Source organism: Podarcis cretensis (assembly GCF_951804945.1).
Source record: "Podarcis cretensis genome assembly, chromosome: 10".
NCBI lineage: Eukaryota > Metazoa > Chordata > Lepidosauria > Squamata > Lacertidae > Podarcis > Podarcis cretensis.
This window is the reverse complement of record NC_137179.1, coordinates 1,153,966-1,166,622: the sequence shown is the minus strand read 5'-3', so window position 1 is coordinate 1,166,622 and position 12,657 is coordinate 1,153,966. Positions and strand designations below refer to the sequence as shown.

At 47.9% G+C, this 12,657-nt stretch overlaps 2 long non-coding RNA genes across 3 annotated transcripts in view; both read left to right on the top strand.

Moving 5' to 3' along the window:
- Positions 1–12,657, top strand: part of LOC307225316 — a 110,113-nt gene that overhangs the window by 77,205 nt on the left and 20,251 nt on the right. The window lies entirely within an intron of this gene.
- On the top strand, positions 6,624–11,644 carry LOC307225320. Of its 2 annotated transcripts, none has more exons than XR_013842871.1 (2): positions 6,624–7,035; positions 11,425–11,644. It is a non-coding gene; the product is annotated as an uncharacterized lncRNA (long non-coding RNA). The 2 variants fall into 2 exon arrangements; XR_013842872.1 differs by having other exon boundaries at positions 11,422–11,644.

Sequence of the window (12,657 nt, the reverse complement as noted above, 5' to 3'; positions counted from 1 at the left end):
TTAAGTTTGAGAACCAAGGTACCACTGTATCATGATATCAGTTTCATTATTTTTCACCTGGCAATATATCACAAATCATTGCAGTCGTACCTCGGGTTAAGAACTTAATTCATTCCAGAGGTCCGTTCTTAACCTGAAACTGTTCTTAACCTGAAGCACCACTTTACCTAATGGGGCCTCCTGCTGCTGCTGCGCCGCCGGAGCACAATTTCTGTTCTCATCCTGAAGCAAAGTTCTTAACCTGAGGTACTATTTCTGGGTTAGCGGAGTCTGTAACCTGAAGCGTATGTAACCTGAAGCGTATGTAACCTGAGGTACCACTGTGTGTATGTGTGTGTGTTATGCAAAAATCACAATGTGGGAGAAACCTTGAAGCCAGCCAATGCTTCTCTCGATTCCTGCAGTCCCTCTTAGCTCTTCCACCTCAGCTCTCCCTGCCCTCATGCAGGGGCAGCGAAGAGCAGGTGCAGGTGCAGGCAAAAATCGCGATGTGGGAATACCAGTGAGGGCAACCAATGCCTCGACAGAGCTCCATCCTTATTTCAGACATCGCAATCTATCAGTACATCGCAATGTTTTGTTGTTGTTGTTGAGCCGTTTAGTGGTGTCCGCCTCTTCGTGACCCCCTGGACCAGAGAACGCCAGGCACTCCTGTCTTCCACTGCCTCCCACAGTTGGGTCAAACTCATGCTGGTAGCTTCGAGAATACTATCCCACCATCTCGTCCTCCGTCGTCCCCTTCTCCTTGTGCCCTCCATCTTTCCCAGCATCAGGGTCTTTTCCAGGGAGTCTTCTCTTCTCCTGAGGTGGCCAAAGTCTTGGAGCCTCAGCTTCAGGATCTGTCCTTCCAGGGAGCACTCAGGGCTGATTTCCTTAAGAATGGAGAGGTTGGATCTTCTTGCAGTCCATGGGACTCTCAAGAGTCTCTTCCAGCACCAGAATTCAAAAGCATCAATTCTTCGGCAATCAGCCTTCTTTATGGTCCAGCTCTCTCTTCCATACATCAGTACTGGGAAAACCATGTCTTGAACTATACGGACCTTTGTTGGCAAGGTGATGTCTCTGCTTTTTTAAACGCAATGTTAGCTGGTGATATATCACAGATATTGTCCAGTCCTAACAGGGATCTGTTTGACCACTGTGAGGACTGGATGGTGGCCAAAGGGGCCATTGCCCTAATCTGCTCTTCTTCTGCTCTTAGGTTTAGCCTAGCCTTCTCCAACGTGGTGCCCTCCAGGTGTTTGGGGCTACCACTCCAGTCAGCCCTAGCACCATATGGCTGTGGTGGCCAAACAAAACTTTTGGAGGGCACCAGGCTGGGGAAGGATGCTCCAGCCTCTCCTTACGAGGAAGACACTCCAGGCCCCCCTTTAATTTTACTGGCATTTCCTGCTCCTTTCCCAGTTCTACAATGTTCTTGTTGAGACTCAACAGATGTGCATTTGGATAAGGGCACCACGGTATGACTGGCAGGCATGTTTTCAAGGAGCAGCAGTTCCTTATGATTAAGCAGCACTGAGTTGCATTGTAGCTCAGTTAGTAGAGCGTGAGACTCTAAATCTCAAGGTTGCAGACTTGAGACCCACACTGGGCAAAAGATTCCTGCAATGCAGAAGGTTGGACTAGAGACTCTCGTGTTCCCTTCCAACTCTACAAATCTATGATTCTACAAGAGCCAGTGTGGTCAGACGAGGATCTGGGAGCCCAGGGTTCAATTTGTTGGATGGATATTTTATAGGCAGGATAGAATATATTTTACCATTTACTATTACTATTATTGCTGGGGCTGACCTTTAAAGCCCTAAATGACCCCTGCCCAGTGTACCTGAAGGAGCGTCTCCACCCCCATTGTTCAGCCCGGACACTGAGGTCCAGCTCCGAGGGCCTTCTGGCAGTTCCCTCCCTGCAAGAAGTGAGGCTACAGGAAACCAGGCAGAGGGCCTTCTCGGTGGTGGTGCCCTTCAAAATACCCTGTGGAATACCCTCCCATCAGATGTCATGGAAATAAACAACTATCTGACTTTTTAGAAGACATCTGAAGGCAGCCCTCTTTAGGGAAGTTTTTAATGTTTGATGTTTTATTATGTTTTATATATTCTGTAAGCGGCCCAGACTGGCTGGGGAAACCCAGCCAGTATATTACTACTACTACTACTAATGTATGTGACATTTAAATTTAAAACAATTAGCAAAGTTTAATACACCATCCCTTAAAGTGGAAACGTTGAGACTTGGCTGTGTAGCCTTATTGCAATTTATCCTGGCTGTGGTAACAGACTAGATTCCCCCCTTTCCCCTCTTAATTAAAAGAATCCTGCAAAAGACTGTAGATTAAGCATAAAAATATTGTTTACTTACATAAAAGTCTTGTGCTCGATTCCGGCAGTAAGAGTAACAAAAACAAGGCAAGCAAATTCTACTTCTAAATTGCAAGATAAATAGTTTGAGTTCAAAAATGGAGTCTTCCCCTTGAGCAGAGACTAGGCTGCCTGCCTCAGAAGCCTGGTGGAAGAGAGAGTGAAGTTCTGAGGCAGGAGAAAGTTGTTGTTGTTGTTGTTTAGTCGTTTAGTCGTGTCCGACTCTTCGTGACCCCATGGACCAGAGAACGCCAGGCACTCCTGTCCTCCACTGCCCCCCGCAGCTTGGTCAGACTCATGCTGGTAACCTCGAAAACACTATCCAACCATCTTGTCCTCTGTCGCCCCCTTCTCCTTGTGCCCTCCATCTTTCCCAACATCAGGGTCTTCTCCAGGGAGTCTTCTCTTCTCATGAGGTGGCCAAAGTACTGGAGCCTCAGCTTCACAATCTGTCCTTCCAGTGAGCACTCAGGGCTGATTTCCTTCAGAATGGAGAGGTTTGATCTTCTTGCAGTCCATGGGACTCTCAAGAGTCTTCTCCAGCACCATAATTCAAAAGCATCAATTCTTCGGCGATCAGCCTTCTTTATGGTCCAGCTCTCACTTCCATACATCACTACTGGGAAAACCATAGCTTTAACTATACGGACCTTTGTTGGCAAGGTGATGTCTCTACTTCTCAAGATGCTGTCTAGGCCTGTCATTGCCCTTCTCCCAAGAAGCAGGCGTCTTTTAATTTCGTGGCTGCTGTCACCATCTGCAGTGATCATGGAGCCCAAGAAAGTAAAATCTCTCACTGCCTCCATTTCTTCCCCTTCTATTTGCCAGGAGGTGATGGGACCAGTAGCCATGATCTTCATTTTTTTGATGTTGAGCTTCAGACCATATTTTGCACTCTCCTCTTTCACCCTCAATAAAAGGTTCTTTAATTCCTCCTCACTTTCTGCCATCAAGGTTGTGTCATCTGCATATCTGAGGTTGTTGATATTTCTTCCGGCAATCTTAATTCCGGCTAGGGATTCATCCAGCCCAGCCTTTCGCATGATGAATTCTGCATATAAGTTAAATAAGCAGGGAGACAAAATGCAACCTTGTCGTACTCCTTTCCCAATTTTGAACCAGTCAGTTGTTCCATATCCAGTTCTAACTGTAGCTTCTTGTCCCACATAGAGATTTCTCAGGAGACAGATGAGGTGATCAGGCACTCCCATTTCTTTAAGAACTTGCCATAGTTTGCCATGGTCGACACAGTCAAAGGCTTTTGCATAGTCAATGAAGCAGAAGTAAATGTCTTTCTGGAACTCTCTAGCTTTCTCCATAATCCAGCGCATGTTTGCAATTTGGTCTCTGGTTCCTCTGCCTCTTCTAAATCCAGCTTGCACTTCTGGGAGTTCTCGGTCCACATACTGCTTGAGCCTTCCTTGTAGAATTTTAAGCATAACCTTGCTAGCGTGAGAAATTAGTGCAATTGTGCGATAATTGGAGCATTCTTTGGCACTGCCCTTCTTTGGGATTGGGATGTAGACTGATCTTCTCCAATCTTCTGGCCACTGCTGAGTTTTCCAAACTTGCTGGCATATTGAGTGTAGCACCTTAACAGCATCATCTTTTAAAATTTTAAATAGTTCAGCTGGAATACCATCACTTCCACTGGCCTTGTTATTTGCAGTGCTTTCTAAGGCCCATTTGACTTCACTCTCCAGGATGTCTGGCTCAAGGTCAGCAACCACACTACCTGGGGTATATGAGACATCCGTTTCTTTCTGGTATAATTCCTCTGTGTATTCTTGCCACCTCTTCTTGATGTCTTCTGCTTCTGTTAGGTCCTTTCCACTTTTGTCCTTTATTATGGAAATCTTTGTACGAAATGTTCCTTTCATATCTCCAATTTTCTTGAACAGATCTCTGGTTCTTCCCATTCTATTGCTTTCCTCTGTTTCTTTGCATTGCTTGTTTAAGAAGGTCTTCTTGTCTCTCCTTGCTATTCTTTGGAAATCTGCATTCAATTTCCTGTATGTTTCACGATCTCCCTTGCATTTTGCTTGCCTTCTCTCCCCCGCTATTTGTAAGGCCTCATTGGACAGCCACTTTGCTTTCTTGCATTTCCTTTTCATTGGGATGGTTTTCGTTGCTGCCTCCTGTATAATGTTACAAGCCTCCATCCATAGTTCTTCAGGCACTCTGTCCACCAAATCTAAATCCTTAAACCTGTTCCTCACTTCCACTGTGTATTCATAAGGGATTTGACTTAGATTGTATCTTACCGGCCCAGTGGTTTTTCCTACTTTCTTCAGTTTAAGCTTGAATTTTGCAGGAGAAAGTAGGAAAGATTAAACCCTTTTCTCTTTTTCCCACCAGATAAGTAAGTCGAGGGAAGGGAAGTGTCCTTATTTAGTAAAAAAAAGTTATTTTGGCTGCAAATTCCCACACAAATCCCCCCATTTGGCCATGAGGCTCACAGGGTGACCTTGGGCCAGTCACCCTCTCTCAGCTAGGGTTATGGGTTATGGGTTATGGGTTATGGGTTAGGGGTTAGGGGTTAGGGGTTAGGGGTTAGGGGTTAGGTTTGGGTTTGGGTTTGGGTTTGGGTTTGGGTATGGGTATGGGTATGGGTATGGGTATGGGTATGGGTATGGGTTTGGGTTTGGGTTTGGGTTTGGGTTAGGGTTAGGGTTAGGGTTAGGGTTAGGGTTAAGGTTAGGTGTTGGGTGTTGGGTGTTGGGTGTTGGGTGTTGGGTGCTGGGTGTTGGGTGTTGGGTTATGGGTTATTGTTTAGGCTTTAGGGGTTAGGGGTATGGGTTAGGGTTTAGGGTTAGGGGTTAGGGTTAGGGGTTAGGAGTTAGGAGTTAGGGGTTAGGGGTTAGGGGTTAGGGGTTAGGGGTTAGGGGTTAGGGGTTAGGTTTGGGTTAGGGTTAGGGTTAGGTGTTGGGTTTTGGGTTATGGGTTATGGTTTAGGGGTTAGGGGTTAGGGGTATGGGTTATGGGTTAGGGTTTAGGGCTTTTGTAGGAATAATATGGGGAGAGGGAGAACCATGCACACAACCTTGAGGTGGGTTATAAATACGATAATTAATCAATTAATTCAAGCATTTCTATACCACCCTTTCTGAAAATACCAGGCAGGTGTACAGTAATATAATAATGATTTAAAAAATAAAAAGTATAAAACAACCATTAAAATAACTGGCTCCTCAAAGAAAATGCTAAGCAGCTGCCGAGGCCTGTCAGCCTGAATCTTATATAGAACTTGCACCATTTCTTCTGATAACATTCTTACGATTCCTATAAATATGCAATTAATATTGTTTTGCATGGTGGAGTGCTGATGGAACTGATAACGTCTCAGGCACCTCATTCCTTATTGCAGGAGAAGACTTTGAACATTCCTCATTACGTGCCACCAAAAGTGTGCAAGCCCCCCCCCCCGGCTAGAGCCGCTTTGTCAGGCTGGGGCTCTTCGCAAGGAGGACCCCCCTCAACCATTGTTGCTCCTTTTCTAATTTGGTTCATTAGGGATTCTATAGATTTTATCAACCCGCCTGAAGGCATAAAACAGATTGATGAAGATTATATTCTAGTTAATTTGGATGTTAATGCTCTCTCCACAAGCGTCCCCCACAGAACCAGGCATTCCTCGTTGCTGAGGACAATTTAAATAAGAGACCCAATTTACCCTGTGTTGGCTTTGATGGAAATTGTGTTAAGTAAAAAGGACTTCTCCTTTCATACAAAGTAAGTTCTGTTGGGAAATTTACGGGAGAGCTGAGAAGAACTCTGTGGCCCCCAAAATAGCCAATTGGTTTAAGACGCTGTGGGTTGGCGGGGGGGGGGGTCAGTCTGGATGATGCCCCGAGTCCCTCCCAGTTCTTGGGGTCCTGTAACCAGCGAGGTTATAATCTAAAAGAGGATTCTGTAGATGAACTAGACAGACAAGTTTCTTTGCAAGACAACAGCCATAGTTACTCAAGTGTCTTCATCGCCATCACGAAATAATGAGCTCAGTTGCAAGAGCTACAACTAAGTGAGGGGGCCTTTCCTGCACCCCCTCACCCAGCTGTAGGTAGGAGAACAATCGCCAGAGAGTTGTGTGTGAGATGAGCTGGAAGCCAACTGGAATCTTCCAACATGACCAGGTACTGTAAGGGTTAGGCTCTGCACATACAGGGAGATTGGTGGAATACTTGATTTAAGTAAGCATTCTCAAGGATTCTGGTTGGACAAAGAGCCTCCATACTGAACCCTCAAATCCCCCTCCCCACAGGTAAGAGGTTGCCCAGGTATCTAAAGCTGCGTCACCACCACAGAGAAGGCCCTGCAGTGATATTTCCCCCTGCAAAGAGAGCAAGACTGGGAGCAGGATGGGAGAAGATTACCTGGGGACAAACTGGCCAGGAGAACTCAGGAACACACTGGCCACTGAAGCAGATGTTCTGAAGGCAGCAGGATCTGTCACATGTAGCTGTCAAAAGCTGGGCTTAGGGACCAACGAGCCGCCGAAGTCTCCAGACGTGCCCCTGAGTCCCTTGGAATGTCATAATTATTTTTGCTTCCTTATTGTAATAGGGAAGTTGTCCCGGCTTGTACAAATTGGTCTGCAGCCCAATGCACTTTATGGACTATCAGGGAAAAGCAAGGACGGGGAATTTATTGTCCTTGAAGGCAGAAGAGCTGCAGCCAGGTAAATGTGCATTAACAGAGCTGCTGGAGCCTTAATTTTGATTCAGCTGGAAGGAGAAGGCGGTGGGGGGAGAGTGTGAAAGAGCACCGTGACTTAAGCATCTGCAAATGATCTGTGTCAGATAGGCTAATAGGGAAAGCCAAGGGTATTTGAAATGCATTGCAAAGCGTGCCTTGCTAAAACTGCAAAAGGTCTGGAGGTGATTGTCTAGCCAGCCTGTCTTTAGGAAGAAATCCAGGCTCTGAAACACCTACGTGCCCTGCAGGACAAGGAGGTCCCCCGCTCTCCCTGGGGGGCATGGCCAGGTGCTATTATGATTCCATTACAGAGGGCTGGACTAGATGAGCCTTGGGGACCCTTCCAGCTTCTGTAATCGATGGGTGATGTTTCCCCCAAGGAGCTCAAGGGGACGTGTGTAGTTCCCCTCCTCCCCCTTTCATCCTCACAACAACCAGGGGAGGGGGGGGGTGAAACCACCTATGCCTTTATTTACTTGTCTCCATCATAGAATCGTAGAGTTGAAAGGGCTCCTCTCTGAGTTTGACAATGGTGGCGGCACAGGCGGGGGAAATAGGGACATTCTGGGATCAAATCAGAAGCTGGGGTGGCTTTCATACTTCCAGGACTGTCCCTGGAAAATAAGGACACTTGGAGGGTATGTAGCCACAGCCGCTCCCTTAACAGCTGTTGATGACAACACACACCTCATGGCATTGGTTAGCCAATTAGCACAGGCAGTATGATTTAGAAAGGAATCACTCTATCCCAGTTCAAGCCAAAAGTGACTGAATTGAAACTCTTTACTCTTTTGTTGTTGTTTTTGTTGAGTTGTTTAGTCGTGTCTGCCTCTTCGTGACCCCCTGGACCAGAGCACACCAGGCACTCCTGTCTTCCACTTCCTCCCGCAGTTTGGTCAGACTCATGTTTGTAGCTTCAAGAACACTGTCCCACCATCTCGTCCTCCATCGTCCCCTTCTCCTTGTGCCCTCCATCTTTCCCAACATCAGGGTCTTTTCCAGGGAGTCTTCTCTTCTCATGAGGTGGCCAAAGTCTTGGAGCCTCAGCTTCAGGATCTGTCCTTCCAGTGAGCACTCAGGGCTGATTTCCTTCAGAATGGAGAGGTTTGATCTTCTTGCAGTCCATGGGACTCTCAAGAGTCTCCTCCAGCACCATAATTCAGAAGCATCCATTCTTCGGCGATCAGCCTTCTTGATGGTCCAGCTCTCACTTCCATACATCTTTACTCTTTACGCCTTGCGATTCAGGAGTTTGCTGTCACCCTTTGAGGGTTCTTTGTTGAAAAGCAGCTACTTCATACCCAGCTCAACAGTCCCCATGGATTGATTTCTGTGACGCTTTGGAGAAAGAGAGAGTCTCTGAGCATGTGCCGAGTGCCTCCGTACCCCTGAGCCCCCCAGTCTTGCAGGGGGCTGGGATCCAGAGCAATGCTTGTTCTCTTCCTTCTCCTTGAAAGCGTTTGAGGCTGGGCTCTGGCGCAAAGGGGAGCAAAGCTTGCTAACAACTCCTAGCCTCACTGTGTCTCTCGGGGGCTCACCGCAGGCCCTCTCAGAGCCTCGTAATGAAGCTGCCTGTCACTGCTGCTCCCGCCGTTGGATAATGACAGAGTAAGCCCGGGATCTGCAGCAGCAGCAGCCGGAGAGAAGAGGCGAGCTCAGCGCTGCTGACTAAGCCAGGGGAGCAGAGGTCAGCCAGTAATTACTTTGGGGTCTATTATCTGCAATTTCTGTAATCTGTACCAGCAAGCAGTACACTGGCAATAAAGGAGAAGGTGGCCGGCCTCTCCCTCCTGCCTCCGGCAAAGAAGGCCTGAGACTCTTCAGTTTTGAGGCGACAAGATGGAGGTCTGTAGAATGATCCACGCCCAGGAGAACGTGGATGGAGAAAAGTCTGGACTTCCTCTCTTAGTGCAAGAATTCATGGTTCAGCTTAGTTTTTATGTGTTTGTCTCACAAAGTCCTACCGTGTTTTGTGGGTTATATGGCAGCATGCGTGGGACATGTCAGAACATTACACCATGTGGGCACATCCTCAGTGGCCTGGAGTGCCTTCCATCAGCTTTGGCTGGTGGCCTAGCTACGCCCCGGGACAGTCTAACTACTGTTGTCTAGGCTCTGGTAACCTCAAGGTTAGACTACTGCAATGCCTCTGAATGTAGGGCTGCCCCTCAATACAGTTTGGAAACTTCAGCTGGTGCAGAATTCAGCAGCCAGGTTGCTCACCAGAGCAAGACAGTTTTAGCATCTTATACCAACCCTGGTCTGACTGCACTGCTTACCGATTAGTTTCCGGGCCCAATTCAAAGTGCTGGTTTTGACCTATGAAGCCTGAAATGGCTCAGGACCGCAATCCCTCAAGGACCGCCTCTTTCCATCTGAACCTACCCAGACCCTAATACCATCTCCTAAGGCCTTCCTTCGTGTGTCTCCTCAAGAGGTCCAGAGGTGGCAACACGAGAACAGGGCCTTCTCTGCAGTGGCTCCCTGTCTGTGAAATGCTCTCCCCAAGGAAATTTGCCTGGCGCCTTCATTATACACCTTTATGCACCAGGCAAAAACATTCCTTTTTAACCAGGTTGATTTGATTGACATCCTATGTCCTTTTGCCAGTGTGGGGTAGTGGTTAAGAGAGGAAGTCTCGTAATCTGGTGAACTGGGTTCGCTTCTCCGCTCCTCCACATGCAGCTGCTGGGTGACCTTGGGCCAGTCACACTTCTCTGAAGTCTCTCAGCCCCACTCACCTCACAGAGTGTTTGTTGTGGGGGAGGAAGGGAAAGGAGAATGTGAGCCGCTTTGAGACTCCTGAAGGGGAGTGATAAAGCGGGATATCAAATCCAAACTCCTCTTCTTCTTAAAATGTGGCTCTTTTTTGGGGGGGGGTGTTATTGGGCTGTTGTTTTTATTTTGATTAGATAGATATATGCCAGTATTCAACAAATTAAATAAAATGATGTTTGTGCATGGTGTCAGCATGGCGTGTGCATGCCGACGTCACTTGCACGCGGTACTGACCCCCTCAGTTGTGGGCCCTCTGCTGAACTGACAAACATGAGGAAGGAAGGATAATGTCTAATAAATATAACCTCTCCTAGCATCTGTTCACATCCCAACAAATAAACCTCATTTAGGGTTCCCTTGGGAGACTCTTCCAAGCCCACCTTCTATGATTCTGTGACCTTGGAAGGTGCTGGGAAAGGTCTTCCTTGCAGGTTCTTTGTTGTTGTTGTTCTTTAGTCATTTAGTCGTGTCCGACTCTTCGTGACCCCCTGGACCAGAGCACGCCAGGCACTCCTGTCTTCCACTGCCTCACTCATGTTTGTGGCTTCGAGAACACTGTCCCACCATCTCGTCCTCTGTCATCCCCTTCTCCTTGTGCCCTCCATCTTTCCCAACATCAGGGTCTTTTCCAGGGAGTCTTCTCTTCTCCTGAGGTGGCCAAAGTCTTGGAGCCTCAGCTTCAGGATCTGTCCTTCCAGTGAGCACTCAGGGCTGATTTCCTTCAGAATGGAGAGGTTTGTTCTTCTTGCAGTCCATGGGACTCTCAAGAGTCTCCTCCAGCACCAGAATTCAAAAGCATCAATGCTTCGGCGATCAGCCTTCTTTATGGTCCAGCTCTCACTTCCATACATCCCTACGGGGAAAACCAGAGCTTTAACTATACGGACCTTTGTTGGCAAGGTGATGTCTCTGCTTTTTAAGATGCTGTCTAGGTTTGCCATCGCCTTTCTCCCAAGAAGCAGGCGTCTTTTAATTTTGTGGCTGCTGTCACCTTCTGCAGTGATCATGGAGCCCAAGAAAGTAAAATCTCTCACTGCCTCCATTTCTTCTCCTTCTATTTGCCAGGAGGTGATGGGACCAGTGGCCATGATCTTCGTTTTTTTGATGTTGAGCTTCAGACCATATTTTGCGCTCTCCTCTTTCACCCTCATTAAAAGGTTCTTTAATTCCTCCTCACTTTCTTAAGCAGGTTCTTAAGCAGAGGTTGAAGGACCACCTGCCAGTGATGCTTTAGCTGTGATTCCCGCATTGCAGGGGGCTGGACTAGATGGCCCTCAGGGGTCCCTTCCAGCTCTACAATTGTTTGACTGGAGGGCCTCTTTCCTCCAAGAGCCTCCCTTCGCAGGAGGCTGAGCGATCACTGCAGCGGCGATCACTTTCAAGCATGCAGCTTCGCCTAAATTGCAAATCGGGTGTGGTTTGAAGTGGCTTTTCAAATATTGTTCCGCTAATTTGTAAGCTGGGGAGGGGGGCGCTGTGCATCTGGGGGGGTCTGCATATCAAAAGGAGCCTCTCCCTTCGATGCGGAGCCTGCCGTCTGTTCCCTCTGAATGTGTCAGCTGTCGCTTAAACTGCACGGTTTCCTTCGGAGCAGGTGGGACCCTCCTTGATTTGGAGCGATGGAGACGGCGCGTGCAAGATCCGGGGAGCCGCGAGGAAGCTGCGCGGCGACTTTCTTCTCCGCGAGACCCTAATTTCTGCAGCTGTTAAGTGTAAGGAAATGTTAATTGCCGCCATTGTGCATTGTTCGCCTTTCATCTCCGCGTGTTTGTTGTGTGCAAACAGGCTAAATATAGCTCTAATTGTTCTGTCAATTAATTGCTTCATCTGAGAGGCACCTGCGCCGACTCTCGCCGGGCTCCGTCTGCTCTCTCGAAATTCCTCGGGAGGGACTCCCTCTGTCAGCTTGCCTGGGCTAGGCGAGGCTGCAAGGGGGGGGGGCGCAGCGAGGCTGGCACGAAGCCCCAATGCGCGTGGAGGGGGGTTTATGGGCTCCCCGAAGGCTGCTGAGGCACAGGACTAACCCAACTGTCTTTCAGGGCTCCTCCAGACTGGGGGCAGAGGTGTCGTTCCCGGTACCCCCACGGGTGTATTCTGCAAAGAATCGCTGACCTAGGGATGGTGCAAATTAAAAAAAAAAAAATCATTCCAGTAGCACCTCGGAGACCAACTAAGTTTGCTCTTGGTATGAGTTTTCGTGTGCATGCACACTTCTTCAGATACACTGAAACAGAAGTCACCAGACCCTTATACAGTGGTACCTCAGGTTACATTCACTTCAGGTTACATGCGCTTCAGGTTTCAGACTTCGCTAACCCAGAAATAGTACCTCGGGTTAAGAACTTTGCTTCAGGATGAGAACAGAAATCGTGCTCCGGCGGCACAGCAGCAGCAGGAGGCCCCATTAGCTAAAGTGGTGCTTCAGGTTAAGAACAGTTTCAAGTTAAGTACTTAACCCAAGGTACCACTGTATATAGTGAGAGGGTGGGGAGGGGTATTACTCAGAAGGGTGGTGGGAATGGGTGATTGGCTAATAGCTTTTAGCCATCTCACCCCTTGATTTTTCCTGTAAGACCAATTGCAGTCGTTAACAGTCATTGACAGGTTTAGCACACCTATCAGCCAATCACTCATTCCCACCACCCTTCTGAGTAATACCCCTCCCCACCCTCTCACTATATATAAGGGTCTGGTGACTTCTGTTTCAGTGTATCTGAAGAAGTGTGCATGTACATGAAAGCTTATACCAAGAACAAACCAGAATTTTTTAAAATTTTGTTTTGACTACAGCAGACCAAGACGGCTACCTACCTGTAACTAGGGATGG